This window comes from Mobula birostris, chromosome 7, assembly GCF_030028105.1.
Source record: "Mobula birostris isolate sMobBir1 chromosome 7, sMobBir1.hap1, whole genome shotgun sequence".
NCBI classification, from domain to species: Eukaryota; Metazoa; Chordata; class Chondrichthyes; order Myliobatiformes; family Myliobatidae; genus Mobula; species Mobula birostris.
The window spans coordinates 37,447,347-37,463,781 of NC_092376.1; the positions used below are offsets into that span (position 1 = coordinate 37,447,347).

Below are 16,435 nucleotides of genomic sequence, written 5' to 3' on the forward strand. Positions count from 1 at the left end.
CTACTCAGTTGTAAAGACTTCAAAAGCAGAAATATTCTTTTCTGTTAGATTATGGGTTGGAAAGTATTTTGAGACTAGAAGGCTCTAGACAATTCTAGATTTGCCTTTCTTTTTCATGTTTACCTAAATTGCCATTTTGGTGGAAATGATTGTAATTAATTATTGAATTGAAGCACATTGAATTTATTTGTTTATTTATGAGATAGAAATGTTTTGATTTGACACTTTGTAGTTCATAAAAGAAGGTACTGGCATGGTCCTAATTTAGAGAATGAATACTGCAATTTATAGAAAATACTTCTGTGTTTTAAATGATCCAAAGTCTAGAATAATTTCCAGCCTAACAGATTCAGGACAGGATTTCTCTTGTGCCATTTTAACTGAGTTAAACTGGTGGATGCTTTTTTTCATTCGCTTTTGGAAGACAAAAATTATTTCAGTGTTTCCTGTACTCCTTCAGTATGTATATCCCGATACTACATATGCCGAATAGCTTTCAGGGACCTTTTGCACAGATTCTGTGTTGTATGTTTACCTTATGATCTCACATAGCAAATTAATTAATAGAAAGAGAACAAAGTACATCCAGTAGTTTAACTTTCCTGTTGTATGTAGTAACATTATTGACTGCACAAATCTTAGTTGCTTTACACTTATTTGCACTCCATTTATCTAAAATCACTGCCTTCAGAGGCAGGGTTGAAACATAACAATGGCATTGCTGCCAAAGGAACTGAGCAACACACTTAGAGGTAAATTTCTTCCCTAGCTGAAGGAGCAAAGTGCCAGAGGTGATGACATGTGCTGCTGGTAATTCCATGTACAGTATTTCTGGCTTTGGATAGATTGACCTATGCAGGCAAGCAGTCTTATTTTATTTAATTGCCCAATGTAGACAATCTCTTAACCATTATGAGCTCTACACAAGTTCAACCTCCGGCAATTGCAATATATTCTGTGTGATTATTGATGCTCTAATTTTCAAGTTTGAGCAGTGACACTCTATTTCCACTCGAAGAAATTCAGCAGTAAATTATACTGTATGCTTCATTTCTATTATGGGAATTAATAAGTCATGTTTCATTAAAGAGGTTGTTGTGGACATCATGATCCGATCATGAGAAACAGATTATGATCGATTCTGCACAAGAGTGAATGAACACTTTAAGGTTCAGATTTAAAATCCAGCTTAGACTAACTAAGTAGATTGGATTCCCTATCTGCTTGCAAAACAATGTTATATAAAAGGAATTTGGGCTGTCTCAAACTACTTCTTCCCTTTCAGACTAACTCAGTTATTGCACTGTGTTTTGGACCCATGGTGATAAGTTAATTGACAATTTCATTCGGAAAGGCCATAGGAATACTGTAAAGGATTGAAAATAGAAGTTTCATACTAACTCAGGAGAGTTTGATTTTCAGAGGTTGATTGGAGTAGAGGCATTTCTATACTCACTGGGCTACGCCATTCCTGGGAATGTGCAATACTCACAGTCAATGCCCTGGAGGGTTGGAGTTTAATTTACTCAATCTCACTTTAATGAGGCCACCGTCAGTTAGAGTTCACCATGGATACTGCGTCCTAGATACTCAATCCTGGGCAGTGCGATATGGAGAACAAGCTGTTGCCCGTGTAGCAAGCTCCTCCTCTCCACACATCTGATGAACCCAAAGGAACGGCAGAGACTGATACAGTTTGGAACCAGCAGCATCGTAAGAGTTGCCAGTCAACTTTGAACTTAATGTAGGACTACCTTAGGGACTCCAGCTCTGGATTTTTTCCTTGGAGTTTACTCCCGAAGCCTTCCCCATGAGTGGGTATAGCTGTAAGGCAGCGGAGGTTTGAGATCAGAGTTTTCCTTCTTCTAGATGAACTGCCAACCACAGCTAATGAGCCCCACCTGCCCAAAATTAACACAAAACCTAAATACCATAAACATAAAGGGATCTTGTGCATGTTCAAAGCAAAGTATTCTTATGCCTAGTACAGATGAAGTTATCTCCTGTCTCAGTCTTCATATTGCATTGTACACTTCAGGAACTTCTTCAACTGCTTTTATCAGGCTGCTTCTCTAGTCCCACTACTGGCTGCTGGCAGTTGTCCTGGCGAATTTCTCCAGGATTTTTCATGGGCGTTCTGTCTGCATGAATGCTGGAAATAGTCAAATGAGATACAAATGGAAAATCACTTTTAATGCATATCTCTTAATTAACACCAGAGCAATGCTGGGCACTGGCAACTCAGTTACGCTTTCAGCATTCAGTATTGTTATGGGGAGTAGTGGGCCTCACAGTGTGAATACCTATGGAAATTTGACATTAGATTCAAATCCAGTTTTCTCCTCAATAATGGTTAGTGGTTTAATAGTAGTAGTTTCATTTTAGTTTGTTTTAGTACTTCTGGAAAGGCCTGCATTCAAGGCCTAATTTCCTCCAAGAAGGCACACAGGCAAAAAGTTCCACAATTTAGATCCAGCATAAATGAAAACCATTATTACATTTCCAGATCAGGTTGGTGTGAAACTTAGAGGGAAACCTGCAAGTGTTCCTGTGCACCTGCTACCCTTGATATTCTTGGCATTCAGGACATGGGAGTGGGAGGCACTATTGGAGCAGTTTGGGCAAATATTGTTAGTGCTTTTTGTGGATTGCACACACTGCAGGTAGATTTATTCATGGGTTGGATGCCTTTGGACAACTCTGGATGTTCTCTATGTGTTAAGGCTCAGACACAGAAGATGGGCAATGAAAATAACAGAATACATTGAACTCACATGGTTCCTCCCCAGTATTTGAATATATTCTGGAGGAACTCTGCAAATTAGGCAGCATTTATGGAGTGGAATAAACAGTCAATGTTTTGGGCTAAGACTCTTCATCAGGACTCATGGATTCTGCCTGACTTGTTGAGCTCCTCCAGAATTTTCTGTATATTGCTCAAAATGTCTGGTATCTGCAGAATACCTTGTATTTGTATTTGATTAGTCAGTTTTTTATTGAAGTTTGAATATGGGACGCACAAAAACATGATGTCAGATGATCAGATAGACTGGAATTTGTGAGGAAGAAGATCCTTTAGGTACTTTTCACAATTAATTTTTTAAATTTTAAACTTTCAACAAGCAAGTGCAGTATACTTTGTAGCTTGTTTAAACAACTAAGCATTTTATAACATCTCCAATGCTCTCAAGTTTTAAACAACTCACAACAAAATTGAAGGAACTTACTGTTGTAATAGACAATATTCTGCTCTTTGTTCCATCTGCTCTATCACAATTAAGTGAAAGACACAGCTTTGTATATTACCTTATTCTCATTACTACCATCAGCAAGGAGGTACAGGAGCTTCTGTGGCATATGCCAGTGATTCTGATTCTGAAGACACACACCCATTGTTTTAGGAAAACTATCAGATATCTGAATGTCACTTTTTGCATCATTTATCTATTTTAAATATTTCATATTGTAAATTATAGTAAACTTTTATATACTGTGCTGTACTGCTGCTTCGAAACAACAAATTTCACAACATATGTCAGTGATAATATGGGGTGGCATGGTAGCATAGTGGTTAGTGTCACATTATTACAGTGCCAGTGCCCCAGGTTCAATTCCACCACTGTCTGTAAGGAGTGCGTCCGTCCATTCAACCCATGACTGTGTGGGGTTTCCCCCAGATGCTCAGTTTCTTCCCACATTCCAAAGACACATAGGTTAGTAGGTTAATTGGTCACATGGGTGTACTTCGGCAACCTGGGCTCATTGGGCCAGAAGGGCCTGTTACCGTGTTGTACCTCTAAATAATCTAGATAAATAAATAAATCTAATTCTGAATTCGTTGCCTATTTACAGTTTCTAATAAATTGCTTGCAACCAAAATAACTATACAATTCACAGAGCCACAGTGCTGAGTTACAATTCAACTACAATCCGCCATAGACCAATAGGGTTATTAGTCACAGCGACCTCCTGCTGCTTCTCAGCTCAGCATCTCACATGGCAAAATCTACAATTTGAATCTAATGTACCAAGTGATGAGTGAAGCAAATCGCCACAGATTATTTTAACTTATCCCATTGTGGATGGCAAACATTCAGAAGAATGTCAACACTTCAACAGCTAACTTCCCACTCAGTCCGAATGCCCTCCCGTGCAAACCTTCCCAAACAGTTCAGGTTACTCAACTGTCACTCCAGCTCTGAATAAAGGTTTACGATTAACTAACCGTAATCATTAAGTTGGTTAGAAACATTGACAAGTGAAGTTGAGAGAAGGTAACCTGGTAACTTTAGAACTTAGTGCTTACTGCCTCTCCAAGGTGGCTCTGTTTCAGTATCAGCACTGCCAGAGATGTTCACTTCTCTTGGAATTAGGTAAGTTTTAGTGTTGTGGTTAGATTTTTGATTTTTGTTTGTAATTTGTATTCAAACTTTCTTTCTCTAAAAGTAAAGTAAATTTGTAAAAATGTTTTATAAACCATTGATGTATTGGTTGAAATGCGTATACATATGCAGTAGACATTGGGTGGATCCCCACTGCAGTTGCTGTCTGCTTGCACATACTTGGGCGAGATGTGGAAGGCTGATCAAATTGATCCTGGAACACTATGTTGGTCTTCCTGACTAAAAAAGAATACATTTTTTAAAATCTTAATATAGGCAGGAGGAAATTTAGGACTTATTTAGGACTAAGGATAAATTTCTTCACTCAAAGGGTAGAGAATTTTTTGAATTTTCTAGCCAGAGGGTTGTAGAAGTTCAGTCCAAATGTTTAACTGAGTGAATGCTTTGCTTATCCAATAGTGATGCTGGGGAACCTAGCAGAAAGTTTTATGACTGTGATGGGATAAGTGGGGATACTTGTGTACAAACCAAAGCTACATTTTGGGATAATGTTACACAGAGACAGCTTGTGGTGGAGGGAAAGGAGGGTGTCAAGGATAAACCTTCAGCAGACTATGGCATGAATTCAGGAACCAGTCAACTACATTGGTATCCAGGTGGACTGTTGTGCTTCTAATATTTCAGTCTTTTGAGTAATATTGTAAATATATTGTTTGATTAAGCATTCTTTGTTGTTTACATAATTCATTCTAGGTTATATGTAAAGGTACATGAATGGCATATATCATCACACCACCACGTCATATGTGTGCACCTCACTACAGTAAAAACAAATAATATGCTTTTTTCCTGGTCTTCCGTGTTTTTCTTTCAATTAGTTTTGGAGTTTCAAAACATAACAGTGGCAATGACTAAGTTTTTAACTGAACCTGAGACGACTACCTATCTGTTGAAGAGCAGCGAGGCATCCGTGTTGGGAAAGGGTGCAGCACTTTTTTTTTCTTCGCAAGGAGCGAAAAATGGTCAAGTTAAAAAAGAAGTCAGAAACTGGACAAATTTCATGGGTTCATAAACAGTGAGTACCACATTACAATAATAAAGTAAAAAGCAGAAATGGCTGGCTACATCAGAAATATAGATGTCTTCAATTACACAAGAAATAACTGAATTTTATATACTGAACATATTGAACAGTATTTTGAAGCAAATGAAATAGCCAATGAGAAACAAGTGCCAGTTTTGCTAAGTGCAATAGATGGAAGATCATACAGTTGGATTAGAAGTTTGACTGCTCCAACCAAACCAGCTGAAATGAGCTTTGCTGATGTTGTGAATGGAATGCGGGAACATTTCAAGCTGAAACCGTTGTTGACTCCAAAACACATCAGCTTCAATTTATTTGATTATCTGAGAAATAATTTATTTTGTGGAATCTTACAGGAAAGCATTTGAAAATGGTTCCTAACTGAAGCACGACTCACATTTAATAGAGCAATTGAAATCACTGTATCAATGGAAACCGCAGACAAAGACACAATTGATTTGTAGTCAGGAATGAAAGTGAGCGTGAACAAAATTGCAAGTCTAAACAGAAACCTGTCTGGCTGAACAAATTGTGCCATTATTGTGGCAGAGGCTCACATACACTAGACCACAGCAGATTTTAAGGCAAAACTTGCAAAAAATGCAGCAAAGTAAGTCAGATACAAAGAGCATGTCAGGCAGACAAAAATAAATTCATTGCACAGGGAAGAGAAAAAGCTGAAAAGTCAAGCTGCAGTTTCATAAAGAGCATTAGTCTGCATGCTGTTGATGAAAAATCTGATAATGATGAGAGTGATACAGGACTGGGTAGCCTTGATATTTAAAATGTGAAAAGCAACAATAGACAAGCAATATGGCTTACACCAGAAATGAATGTCATATTAAATAAAATGGAATTGGACACTGGCTTGGCTATTCCAGTCATTCCACAAAATGAGTTTGAACAAATTTTCAAAGATACTGATCTGAATTCTGCAGATATCCAAATAAGAACTTATACTGGAGAAAAGATAACTTCAGTGGGAATGACATTTGTAACAGTGAAATGCAACAACCAAAAAACCACATTGGGCTTGTATGTGGTAAAAACAGGAGGGTCAGTTTGAATGGAAAATCCTACAAATAGTAGTGGATATGGCTCAGTCCATCATGGGTAAAGCCCTCTTCTACTCGGAATGCTGTCGCAGGAAAGCAGCATCCATCATCAAGGGCATCCACTGTCCAGGTCTTGCTCTCTTCATGCTGCTACCATCAGGGATGTTCAAAGATCAAAATAAATTTATTATCAATGTTGATATACTGTATGTCACCATATACAACCCTGAGATTCATTTTCTTCTGGGCATATTCAATGAATCCAATAGCCATTATAGAGTCAGTGAAAGTCTGCACAACAGGGTGGACAAGCAGCCTGTAAAAGACAACAAACTAAACAAATACAAAAATAATAATAATAAATAAATAAGCAGTAAATATCAAGAATATGAGATGAAGAGTCCTTGAAAATGAGTCCATAGGTTATGGCAACAATTCAGTGATGGGGGAGTGAAGTTGAGTGAAGTTATTCCCTCTGGGTCAAGACCTTGATGATTGAGGGGTAATAACTGTTCCTGAACCTGGTGGTGTGAGTCCTGAGGCTACTGTACCTTCTTCCTGATGGCATCAGCAAGAATGGGGTGGTGGGGGTCTCTGATGATGCATGTTGCTTTCCTGAGACAACATTCTATGTAAATATGCTCAATAGTGGGAGGGCGTTATCTGTGTGGGATAGGGCCACATCCATTGATTTTGGTAGGATTTTCTCTCCAAAAGCATTGGTGTTTCCATACCAGGCCCTCTAGTAACGTTACTGGCCCTCTCCACCTCCAATCCCCCAATGAGAAATGACTCAAATCTCAGCTTTCCTTCTCCTGAAGTCAATTATTATCTCCTTGGTCTTGCTGACATTGAGTAAGATGTTGTTGTTGTAGTGCCACTCAGCCAGATTTTTAATCTTCCTCCTATATGCTATTCATCACCATCTTTGATTTGGCCAAACAGTGAGGTCATCAGCAAACGTATATATGGCATTGTGGCTGTGCTTAGCCTCACAGTCATAAGTGTATAGAGCAGGGGCTAAGAACATAACTTTGTTATGCACCTGTGCTGATGGAGATTGTGTAGGAAATGTTATTACCGATACAAACTGACCGGGGTTTGCAAAGTGAGGAAATCGAGAATCCATTTAGACAAGGAAGTATTGAGGCCAAGGCCTTGAAGCTTATTGATTAGTTTTGAGGGGATGATAGTCTTGAAAGCTGAGCTTTAGTCAACAAAGAGCATCCTGATTTATGCATCTTTGCTATCTGGAAATTTGCAGGTTGAGTGAGGCACTAATGAAGTGGCTTCAACTGTGGAATTGTTGTGCTGGTAGGCAAATTGGAGTGGATCCAAGTTGTTTATCCCTCTCAAGGTACTTGATCACAGTGGATCTAAGTGCTACTGGATGATAGTCATTGAGGCAGGTTACCACAATCTCCTTAGGCACTGGTATAATTTAAGCCTGCTTGAAGCAGGTGGGAATACCTCAGGGGTAAATGATATCAGTGAACAATCCAACCTGTTGATCACCACAGGTCCTTAGCACTCGGCCAGGTACCCTATCGGGGCTGGTTGCTTTTCGTGAGTTCACCCTCTGGAAGGATATTCTCACAAAGATATGGGAGCCTCAGGCCCCACACAACCAGGTTCAGGAACAATTATTTCCCTTCAACCATTAGGCTGTTGAGCCAGAGGGCATAACTTTATTCAGCTTCACTTGCTCCATTACTGAATTGTTCCCACAACCTATAGACTCACTTTCAAGGACTTTTTATCTCATGTTCTCAATATTTATTGTTTATTTATGTTTTATTATTATTATTAATTTTTTTGCTTTTGTATTTTGTACAGTTTGTTGTCTGTTGCACATTGGTGTTTGTCCATCCTGTTGGGTGCAGTCTTTCACTGATTCTATTTTGTTTCTTGGTTTTACTGTGTATGGCCACAATAAAATGAACCTTGGGGTTGTACATTGTGACATATATGTACTTTAATAATAACTGTTCTTATGACTTTGACTTTGATCTTTCCTGGGCACAATACATTGTTGTAATCACCAAGAAGGCACGCTAGTGGCTCTTCTTCATTTGGAGTTTGGTCAGTTTTGGTGTATCACCAAAGATACTTGCAAACTTCTGAAATGTGACTGGTGATGTCACAGCCTGGTATGGAGGCTCCAATGCACAGGGTCGCAAGAGGCTGAGGAGGGTTGCAGACTCAACCAGCTCCCTCATGGACTCCACCTTCCCCGCTATTGAGGGCATCAGTGCCTCAGGAAGATGGCACCCATCATTAAGGACCCTCTTCATCCGAGACACGTCTTCTTCTTGCTACTGCTGTTAGATACAAGGTACAGAAGCTTGAAGACCCAGACTCAGCGATTCAAGGACAGCTTCTTCCCCTCTCTTACCAAATTTCTGAATGGTCAATGAACCCATGAACACCATCTCATTATTCTTTTATTTCAACAATTTATTTCTTTTGATGGTGATTTTAATGTTGTTGCACTGTACTGTGGCCCAAAGCATCCAATTTAGCATCATATGAGGTGGTAATAATCAACCTGATTTTGATTTAGATCCTGATGTTTGGCTTACCTGTTTAGCAAGGGAAAGAAACTTATTGATAATTATAGAATAGAACATTTCCTAAAATACAAAGTAATACTTATACCACGCAGGTGTTTGAAATATCATTACAGGCTAATTGTATAGAAGGGAAAATTCAGAAAATGGAAAATAATATCATTGTGGTCTATGCACAATGGGATCATTGATTACACAGTGTGTAGCTGAGAGTGTATGGCATTATGTAAAAATGTGAATGACTTCATCCCTCCCTAATAGTATAAATCACCCATGCTGCTACTGAAAGGAAACAGAATTAATGGAATTCACGCTACATAATTACATTTATGTAATCTCCCTAGTGCCTAATGGATACTTGCTCACAATCAGAATGTGAAAATTGCAGAAACTGCACAAGCTTTCTTTGCATCCTACAAACTTACCTCACGACTGCATATTAAAACCAAGAAATATAACCAAAATGAATAAGCTTCCTAGAATTATAAACAAGCAGTTGGTACGTTCTTTATTTTACCTTAATCTGAATGATTGCTAGAGATGACAATGGTGACTAGAACTGAATGCTAATCAAAGAAGGTGTTGGAATGCTGATGTACTGGAGTTCAGCTGATGAAGCTGCAAGCGGCTGCTAAATCATGCTGCATTGCAGTGGAGAGCAGTCCTTGGACGTCCTTGCCAATCTTTGTGAATGTGGTTGTCAATAGTTCTGGAATACAGCAATACATGGCATCTTAAGATATCATGAGATCATTTTGCTCCTTAAAAAACAATGTATTAAGTAGATGAAAAGAAGCTAAAAAGAAAAGGCAGTAAGGAGCTATTGTCCAAGGTCAGGTTTCAATTAATACCAATAGGTGTAAGAGATTACAAATGTTACACATTTTACTTAATTTTATTAGCAAGCAACTCATAATAAGTATTGATGGTGGATAAAAAAAAGTTGGACACCAGCAATCAGGAAGCTCTCTTTGTTACCAGTAGATAGTGGGAGATTTATCTGCTAGCCTAAAAACGTGACACATGTACAAGGTGATGAAAACTTGAGACAAGAAATTGTAATGTCATGAAATAATTTCCATTTGGAACTAAAAACAATAAGTAGAAAATGTAAATCATAACATAACCCTCAATGGAGAATCAAATTCCTTCTGCTCTATTGAAACAAATATATGAATAGATTGTAAATTCCTGATAATGTAACTGTTATTTCAGTGTAAAAATTAAATGTTAGCTTAACCAGTTATGCACAGTTGCAATTCTACTTCTGATTATTTGTAGAACAGGTGAATTCTAAAGCTGACTGCAGTCATATCTCATGTAGGCATCAGTCATTTCTTCACTCCCCTGCTTGTTTTGGTCATCAGTAGACAAGATGTATATTGTTCTTGCTTTGATTTCAGCTTTTCTGTGAATTTTAAGGAAATCTATGTTGGACAGCTGGTCTGTGAATGGTTTCTAAAATAAGAATGCTTATATGTTTGGAAATTGATCATAATTAGTGATTGCTCTGATAAATTGAGCTTTGACTATTGACCAATATGGACATCGGAAATTAGGGAGGAGTGAATTTCACCCAAGTCTACTGCCTCAGTAGAAAAAGGCAGCAGCGGATCACGGCAGCACAATTGAGCTTTGAACAGCCACCAATCTGCACTTGGATGTGATTAGCAAGAGCAAATTAGAGGAAGGCAGGGGCAAGCATAGTGGCCGTCATCTGAGTGGAAAGAGTCAGAGAGGTAATTTTGAGTCCTTAGCTCTTCAGCAAAGAGAGAGTTTGGTCAGAGAAAGCAAAGAAAAGAAAAGCTCTAGTTAAGTTTTTTTTCCCCCCTTCTCTTCTTTCTATCTACTCATTTAGGACACTAGAGATGCCAGGCAGGATAGTTGAATGCTCCTCCTGCGGGATGCAGGAAGGCAGGAAGAACTCCAGTGTCCCTGATGGCTACAACTGCATGAAGTGCATCGAGCTGCAGCTTCTAACAATCCGCATTAAGGAGTTGGAGCTGGAACTGGATAAACTCCGGAATGCTTGCCTGTGGCATTCTGACAATACTTGGAATTGTAACCAACAGCATTCAATCCAGAACAATTGGCCATGTGGATATACTTACCCTGTTTTGTATGCAGTTACTTCTAGTTCATGTTGAATGTTTGTATAACAGTGTGGGCTACTATAGTTAGTTCACTCAAAATACCCATGTTTGCCACTTACATTTGTCTACTTTCAACTAGCTGTTTACCCCTGCCTCATTTCTATACAGCTTAACTGCTGTCAGAATCTCTCCATGATTCACACATTGTTTAGATGCGTACTTCCACACTGTCAAATTACTCTTACAGACCATTTCCAGAATCCACACTAACCGCATTTCCCACCCCCAACTGCCACCAACTTTTCATATTGGTGGAATTACCCAGTTATTGCTCTGTAGGACAGCAGTAGTTCCAAAGACTGCAGAGTTATGTGGAAATGGTTTCCAAACATAAAATAGAGGAGGGTATTCAGCTCGTAAAGACAAGCAATGTCAAAGAAAATTTTCACAAGATGACACAACTGAAATCTTCCTCTCATGAACATTGGACATCCCAGAACACAATTCAAAAAAGAACAATGCCTCAATGTACATAGGACTTTTTTAGGCAGTGTACTTCAAAGGGTGAAATGTGACCTATAACAATAAATAAGAACACAAACAACAGGAATTCTGCAGATGCTGGAAATTCAAGCAACACACATCAAAGTTGCTGTTGAACGCAGCAGGCCAGGCAGCATCTCTAGGAAGAGGTACAGTCGATGTTTCGGGCCGAGACCCTTCATCAGGACTAACTGAAGGAAGAGTTAGTAAGAGATTTGAAAGTGGGAGGGGGAGGGTGAGATCCAAAATGATAGGAGAAGACAGGAGGGGGAGGGATGGAGCCAAGACCTGGACAGGTGATTGGCAAAGGGGATATGAGAAGGTCATGGGACAGGAGGCCCAGGGAGAAAGACAAAGGGGGGGGAGGAAACAGAGTATGGGCAAGGGGTATAGCCAGAGGGACAGAGAGAGAAAAAGGAGAGTGAGAGGAAGAATGTGTGTATAAAAATAAATAACAGATGGGGTATGAGGGGGAGGTGGGACATTAGCAGAAGTTAGAGAAGTCAATGTTCATGCCATCAGGTTGGAGGCTACCCAGACGGAATATAAGGTGTTGTTCCTCCAACCTGAGTGTGGCTTCATCTTTACAGTAGAGGAGGCCATGGATAGACATGTCAGAATGGGAATGGGATGTGGAATTAAAATGTGTGGCCACTGGGAGATCCTGCTTTCTCTGGTGGACAGAGCGTAGGTATTCAGCAAAGCGGTCTCCCAGTCTGCGTCGGGTCTCGCCAATATATAGAAGGCCGCATCGGGAGCACCGGATGCAGTATATCACACCAGCCGACTCACAGGTGAAGTGTCGCCTCACCTGGAAGGACTGTCTGGGGCCCCTGAATGGTGGTAAGGGAGGAAGTGTAAGGGCATGTGTAGCACTTGTTCTGCTTACAAGGATAAGTGCCAGGAGGGAGATCAGTGGGGAGGGCTGGGGGGGACGAATGGACAAGGGAGTCGCGTAGGGAACGATCCCTGCAGAAAGCGGGGGGGGGGGCCAGAGGGAAAGATGTGCTTAGTGGTGGGATCTTTATTGTTTCTGCCTGCTCTGGATCTCTTTATTGCTAACTGCCGATGGGACATCAACCGTCTCGACTTCACCGCATCTTGTTCCCATTCCAACCTCACTCCTTCCGAACGCTCTACTCTCCACTCCCTCCGCACTAATCCTAACCTTACCATTAAACGCGCCGTAAGGGGGGTGCTGTTGTCGTCTGGCGTACTGACCTCTACCTTGCCGAGGCACAGTGACAGCTCACGGATACCTCCTGTTATTTACCCCTCGATCGTGACCCCACTAAGGAGCACCAGGCCATTGTCTCCCACACCATCACTGACTTTATCCGCTCAGGGGATCTCCCATCCACTGCTACCAACCTTATAGTTCTCACACCTTGCACTTCTCGTTTCTACCTCCTACCCAAGATCCACAAACCTGCCTGTCCTGGCAGACCTATTGTCTGAGCTTGCTACTGCCCCACCAAACTCATTTCTGCATACCTCGACACGATTTTATCCCCCCTTGTTCAATCCCTTCCTACCTATGTTCGTGACACTTCTCACGCTCTTAAACTTTTCGATGATTTCGATGATTCAGGAAGGTCTCAAAGCTTTCCACTTCTTTTTGGATTCCAGACCTAATCAGTGCCCCTCTACCACCACTCTGCTCCGTCTAGCGGAATTAGTACTTACTCTTAATAGTCTCTCCTTTGGCTCCTCCCACTTCCTCCAAACTAAAGGTGTAGCTATAGGCACCCGTATGGGTCCTAGCTATGCCTGCCTTTTTGTTGGCTTTGTGGAACAATCTATGTTCCAAACCTATACTGGTATCTGTTCCCCACTTTTCCTTCGCTACATCGACGACTGCATTGGCGCTTCTTCCTGCATGCATGCTGAGCTTGTTGACCTTATTAACTTTGCCTCCAACTTTCACCCTGCCCTCAAGTTTACCTAGTCCATTTCCGACGCCTCCCTCCCCTTTCTAGATCTTTCTGTCTCTGTCTCTGGAGACAGCTTATCCGCTGATGTCTACTATAAGCCTACTGATTCTCACAGCTATCTGGACTATTCCTCTTCTCACCCTGTCTCTTGCAAAAATGCCATCCAGTTCTTGCAATTCCTCCATCTCTGCCACATCTGCTCTCAGGATGAGGCTTTTCATTCCAGGACAAGGGAGATGCCCTCCTTTTTTAAAGAAAGGGGCTTCCCTTCCTCCACCATCAACTCTGCTCTCAAACGCATATGTGATATGCCATCAACAACAGGAATTCTGCAGATGCTGGAAATTCAAGCAACACACATCAGAGTTGCTAGTGAATGCAGCAGGCCAGGCAGCATCTCTAGGAAGAGGTACAGTCGACATTTCAGGCCAAGACCCTTCGTCAGGACTAACTGAAGGAAGTTAGTAAGAGATTTGAAAGTGGGAGGGGAGGGGGATATCCAAAATGATAGGAGAAGACAGGAGGGGGAGGGATGGAGCCAAGAGCTGGACAGGTGATTGGCAAAGGGGATATGAGAGGATCATGGGACAGGAGGCCCGGGGAGAAAGACAATTCTCGCAATTCCTCCGTCTCTGCCGCATCTGCTCTCAGGATGAGGCTTTTCATTCCAGGACAAGGGAGATGTCCTCCTTTTTTAAAGAATGGGGCTTCCCTTCCTCCACCATCAACTCTGCTCTCAAACGCATCTCCCCCATTTCACGCACATCTGCTCTCACTCCATCCTTCCGCCACCCCACTAGGAATAGGGTTCCCCTGATCCTCACCTACCGCCCCACCAGCCTCCGGGTCCAACATATTATTCTCTGTAACTTCCGCCACCTCCAACGGGATCCCACCACTAAGCATATCTTTCCCTCCCCCCCCCCGCTTTCCACAGCGATCGCTCCCTACGCAACTCCCTTGTCCATTCATCCCCCCCCCCATCCCTCCCCACTGATCTCCCTCCTGGCACTTATCCTTGTAAGCAGAATAAGTGCTACACATGCCCTTACACTTCCTCCCTCACCACCATTCAGGGTCCCAGACAGTCCTTCCAGGTGAGGCGACACTTCACCTGTGAGTCGGCTGGGGTGATATACTACGTCCGGTGCTCCTGATGTGCCTTCTATATATTGGCGAGACCCGACGCAGACTGGGAGACCGTTTTGCTGAACACCTACGCTCTGTCCGCCAGAGAAAGCAGGATCTCCCAGTGGCCACACATTTTAATTCCACATCCCATTCCCATTCTGACATGTCTATCCACGGCCTCCTCTACTGTAAAGATGAAGCCACACTCAGGTTGGAGGAACAACACCTTATATTTTGTCTGGGTAGCCTCCAACCTGATGGCATGAACATTGACTTCTCTAACTTCCGCTAATGCCCCACCTCCCCCTCGTACCCCATCTGTTTTTTATTTCTATACACACATTCTTCCTCTCACTCTCCTTTTTCTCTCTCTGTCCCTCTGAATATACCCCTTGCCCATCCTCTGTTTCCTCCCCCCCTTTGTCTTTCTCCCTGGGCCTCCTGTCCCATGATCCTCTCATATCCCCTTTGCCAATCACCTGTCCAGCTCTTGGCTCCATCCCTCCTCCTCTTGTCTTCTCCTATCATTTTGGATCTCCCCCTCCCCCTCCCACTTTCAAATCTCTTACTAGCTCTTCCTTCAGTTAGTCCTGACGAAGGGTCTCAGCCTGAAACGTCGACTGCACCTCTTCCTAGAGATGCTGCCTGGCCTGCTGCGTTCACCAGCAACTTTGATGTGCGTTGTTACAATAAATAAGAAAATAGATATCAGAATAGAAAATTAGCTGCGTTAAAATAAGTAATTTTAAGCTGCATTGACATTTTACAGAAAATGAAATATTTATTGCATAGCTCTGTATATTTATGTTCTTTGAGAATGTTTAAAATAAACCTGATCAATAAGGGTATTTTATGTACCAACAGATTATTCCCACGATTTGAATCTCTGTGCCTATGACAGTGGCATGCAAATACATGGAGCTACTGGACAGTGTTATGTCAACAGCATGTAGTGTCCAATTTAGCAGCAGGCACATATGCAAACTCCTGCCATGCAAGTAAGGCTTGCAAGGGCCTTGAATGCCAAAGTAGATCTTAAATGTTTGATCTTTCGTATGTTTAATATAAATAGATTACTGTTTAATATAAATAGATTACTGGACACAAAGGGAGTGAAAAGAGATTAAGCCAGAAATGAAAGAGGTAGAAGATCTACTATGATATTGAATGGCAGGCTTGATTTGCCTTATGAACATTTCTCACACCTCTAAATTATCATGTTCTTATGGAACTGACTTTCAGCTCAGCCATCAGAAAATTAGCAATTAAATCATTATGTAGCAATATAAAAATGCTTTTGTTGTTGTGGACTGTTTAAAAAATTTTGCTCATCATCTATCTGAAAATTGTGTAACATGCTATATAAAAATTATATTCTTTTTGTTCTCTCAATGATCAGATTAAGTACTGTACATGGTTAAATACTGTAGGTCATTATGTTGATAACCAGAGTTTAAAATGCTTCTCTTCAAAAGACTGAATAAGAAATGAAAATGTAGAAGTATGTACAGTGTAATGTTTAATGTTGCCAATATAATCAAACGTTCAGAAGGATCAGCATTATTTAGTCAAGATTGTAATCCAATGTTTCCCTTTATGAATGAGTGAGAACAAAGCTATGTAGTCAGATTCTGATGGAGAGCAGTTTAATGTTGAGGTCCTCCTGTCTAAAGGGACAAATG

General features: G+C 41.1%; 1 protein-coding gene across 2 annotated transcripts in view; it reads left to right on the forward strand.

Moving 5' to 3' along the window:
- stard13b (StAR related lipid transfer domain containing 13b) overlaps nt 1-16,435 on the forward strand; it is a 412,204-nt gene that overhangs the window by 167,165 nt on the left and 228,604 nt on the right. The gene's annotated exons all lie outside the window — the stretch shown is intronic.